Source organism: Centruroides sculpturatus, unplaced genomic scaffold (assembly GCF_000671375.1).
Source record: "Centruroides sculpturatus isolate CEXI.00-Female unplaced genomic scaffold, Cexi_2.0 scaffold148, whole genome shotgun sequence".
NCBI classification, from domain to species: Eukaryota; Metazoa; Arthropoda; class Arachnida; order Scorpiones; family Buthidae; genus Centruroides; species Centruroides sculpturatus.
The window spans coordinates 891083-895743 of record NW_019384359.1 but is presented as its reverse complement, the minus strand read 5'-3'; positions in this window follow the sequence as shown (position 1 = coordinate 895743).

The following is a 4661-nucleotide window of genomic DNA, read 5'->3' as shown; positions in this document are numbered from 1 at the left end:
TACATTTCACACATTATCATGCCTTACGAACATTCTAAGTGGTACTTACGAGATTTGTAATGAAGGGTTAACGCTAAACCCACAGTGAATTGTTCACTTTGTTTTTTATTTATTTAGGCATCAGAATTTTTCATCGAGCTATTCGAACTTGACGGGCCGTATGTTAGCCATGCCTGGTTTAGGCGATAAAATAAAAATAAAAACAATGAAAATTGAATAATTTTCATTTAAAGTCATATATTTTTACAATGCGAGCAGCAATGTAATGTCTTTCGATCGAAAATGATAAAATCACAAAATTCTTTACAGATGTATTTGAAATTCGTGCTCACTTGTATTTCAGATTTTACATGTGCTTCATTCCGTCAATAAAAACTTTTTGACGAAAGTTCATTTACCATGCTGAAAACACGCTCAGCAGCGGCGTTTGTGGTAGGGATCGATAGAGCAAATGCAAGATTTTAGTTTTTGGTCAGATTCACCCAAACATTAAAAAAAACAAATTGATCCATTACAAGTCTGCTTTCTTTGTTTTGCTTGCCACAAATTCACGAACTTCACGCAGTAAATAGTAATGATTATACAATTTATCTTCATTTATAGGCACGTTCAGAGAGAATTCAAGTGTTATAGTTCGTTCCAGTCAATTTTTTCGTTCATTGTCATAACGTTAATTTTTTGTAAATACTCGTAAATTCGTACCACGTATTCAAATAAGTCAAACATCGCTCCAAGTATTTTTCTGCATGTTCTTGAAAAGTAATTTGATCACTAACCGTCAGCTTCTTCAAACATTGCATTGCTGACTGTCTTTATGGACAGTCAGCAAACTTAACGGACAGGCACGAATAACTAATTATTTTTTCGGTTATTCAGTTTGTTTCGCAATTCTGTCGTTATCGAGTGTACTTTTGTGCAGGTAATATATAGTAGACCTCCTATAAAACAGGTTCCTATAATTACGATTCCTATAAGACAGCGAAAAAATTGCGACGGAATCCGTAAAAAACGGCAAAAAAACTCCTATAATTACGTAAAACGTCTTCGGGCATCCGAACGACTTTCCACACCATCAAGCGCCACGCTACGGAGAGATTACTATCGTCTGTACAGTATTATATATAAATTATATATAAATTAGGTACTGTACATATAATTATATATTTATTATATATAAATTAGGTACTTTATATATAATTATATATTAACTTAATTTATTGTAACTTTATTATAATTATATATATGCTTCTTGCCGTTTGGCACCACGCTACGGAGAGTCTCGGCTAGTAAGTTGAGTTTGTTATCGTCTGTACAGTATGTAAATTATGTACCGTAAGTCTAATACAGCACTAATTTTATACATTTCTTCTGAAAGAAACATTTCTTATTCAACGGCCATAAAAATTATTTATATTAGTAATGTCTTAAAAGGTCAAGTTATTTTCTGCGAAAAATTCGTTATCAGAAACCGCGGCCGCCGTTTCGTGTGCTGTTCCGCGACGAAAACAAGCTTTGAGCAACGGCGTAGTCGAACGGTGCACACTCGGTAAGTAATCCTATAATTTTTTGTTTGTAGCATAGTTTATACAGATTCTTCTCAAAAAATTATACGTGTTTTGGAAATGTTGAGTGGAATTAGTCTAGAATCGATTAATTTTATGGAAGAGAACCTTTTAAACAGCCGTAGTCCGTAAACTTGACACGTGTCGGGCTGTGATTGAAAGGACTTGTAAGAAATCGGATTTCTAAAGAATGGAACGTATCTACTGTCTTATAGTTGGGTTGACTGTAGTCACTTTTCAGTTTTTTTTTATAGAAACATCAAAAATTTGCATTTTGTCACAAATAAAATGGCAGAAGCATAATGTAAAACAGTTCTTATTTTTAAAGGCCAACGAAATTATTGCTGTACATTCATCATCACCCTCGTTAAGAAAATATTTTCTCAAAGCCGACCAATTAAAAAAAATTGTTTCTAAAGCTGGAAGCGAAGAAAACCTACCATGTAGGCACATGGAGGAGAATGGATTTGTACTAGAAATCAGTGAAATGAAAGAATTTCATAACCTTGACAATTCGCTTGGGAAACGCGGAAAATTCACTGTAAAATTTCAACACAAACGATTCCATATCAAACTGCAATGTTTTTAATGCATATTTGTTACAATTGTGTAAAATGGAGTAAAATGAATTTTAAGTCTTAAGCTTTTGAGAAACTGATTTATGACTTTCATAGTAAACTGAAGTATTATCCACAGAAAGTGAATATACCGATTCACACGATAATCCATTTTTTCCGTAAAACTTTGCAGAGCTGTGTTTTTATCGCTTCACTAGTTTCAACAGGGTCTTGATAAATGTCAAGTAATCCTTGTTTCAAGCTATTTTTAATTGAAAACTATTGCACAGTAAATGGATAAATGGAAACATTTTAAATTCCTTTTGTTAGAGGAAACTGTGCCAACAGAAAAATATGTTGAATCGAGCAATTCGAATAACAGTATTTCTTGTGACAGTTGGGCAATGACATTTTCACATTTAGCTGTAGCAATAGTTCGGTTGCACGCTATTTTCTTTGCAACTGCTGATTCAGAAAATAACACAGGAACCAACTTATGTGTCTAATCTTGGCTTGAGTAGCTGTGATGATGTTTAATTTCATGATACACAGAAATAAATTCTGCAGCAGTTATTTGATCTTCATCTCATAAATGTCTTTTCACGTAGAAACTAGAGATTGATGCCAAAGAAGATTTGTTTTCGAAAAATAACTGATGTTTTTTACATTCTGAATGAACAAGCAGAGATATTATACCTTTGTATTTAAATCTATTATTCGTCGTGCATAATTTACATTCAGCAGTGAAATATTCCTAACCAAGTATAAAACAGAGGACCGTTCAACCAGTTTTCGTCAAAGCTTGTACTATATTTGACTTTCCTTTTTTACTGTGGTGTCATTTGAGTTGAGTTTTCGGAATCTTAAATTATGCTATTTATGCTGTATAAATACCGAAGCAATCACAGCAATGCGCGTACCGACTTACAACGTTTACAAATACAAGTAATTATGTATTACTTAAAGAAAAATAGTGCATGCTTTCTGCTTCTGTCTCACTCTGGCCACTTATTATACAAACAGCGATGCGCAATGAGACAAAGCTGGTGGGGCAGCTGCAAGCTGCAGAGGGTGCAAGTGAGTGAACAGAAACGTGTTGTCTTCACTGACAAGAAAACAGTAGCAGCTAACAGCTATAGCAACTCGGGCTTCGACTGAGTAGCAGCATTGGTTGGTGCATTGGCTGCACCGACCTGAGCCGGAGCACAAGTCGCTAGCTGCTATGTCATTCTGTATGTTCTGAGAGTTGAGGGAAAGTAGCAGCCTAATTTATTTTCAGTGTTGGATTGGTAAAAACATCCAGAGATTTTAACAGCATTCTTGGAGTTGGAAGATTTTAGAAACTAAAAATGTTTTACCGAGAGAATCCTGAAAATTTAGGAGAGTTGCCAACCCCACCTGTAATTCGATTATTGTTCAAGAATACCAGAATCAAAGTCAAATAATTTTCAATTATATTTCAATATGAAATTTAAGTAATAATTAAACAATTAAAATAACAGTAATTTAAATAACTTTTATTAAATTAAGATCAATTTTTAATTTCTCGAAAGACGTTTGTTTATATTAAATAAATTTTTCGAAAGGTTTGTGTGGCTCCTACTTTGTGAAAGATCCAAATGGATTTTCAGTTTCTACGAACTCTTAAAATATTTATCAACGGGCGAACGATTGTAAGCGCTTTCTCTCGCGGTCAGGGTTGTGATCATAATAATAAAGTTCGTGTATATATATATGTAATACTAGCAGACTCCGCCATGCGTTGTTGTGGATTAAAATGTACCTGTTATAAATGTATAACACTTTCCCCGTGGGGGGTAGTAATTTTTCGAAAAATCCCTTGTTAGTGTACATTCTCTTGACGTACTCTATTAAAACGCAATCGAAAACGCAAAACACCACATCTAAAATGGTATAATAGAAGCGAAGTACTTTACAGTAAGCCTTAATCCTGTCTATCTCCCCCAGTGGAGGGAATTTCGACATGTATATTATAAGGATGCACCGATAAGCAAAATGGCCGATTACCGATTACCGATTAATCGGCCATGCATTATCGGCCGATACCGATTAATCGGCCTATTAGTGTTAAAAATTTATTGCATTAATAGTGTGAGATCATGGAGTTAATTATACAGTTAATTATAATGTGGATAAAACCCATTTTTCTCCACCTGGTATTTTCATTTCCCTCGGGTCAGGTAAGCAAGAGACGATCGAATATCCACGCAAAATCAACAATCTCTTCCTTTGTTTCTAAAATAAATCTCAACACTTAATTGTTGACGCATGTTTAAAAAGCTAAAGTGTTTTTGTGTTTAACAGAAACAAAATTTATTTCTTTAACCGCTGATATTTGGACAGCAATTACAAACAATTCTCCTTTTTTAAGTGAAACAGCTCACTGATTGAAGGATGATTTTCAGCAGGAAAGAGCTGTTTTGCAAATTGTTTCCTTTGAAGGTCCCCACACAGCTATACGAATCAGTTAACAGTTAAAAATTGTTCTTAAACAGTATAAGTTGACAAGTGATAAGATATT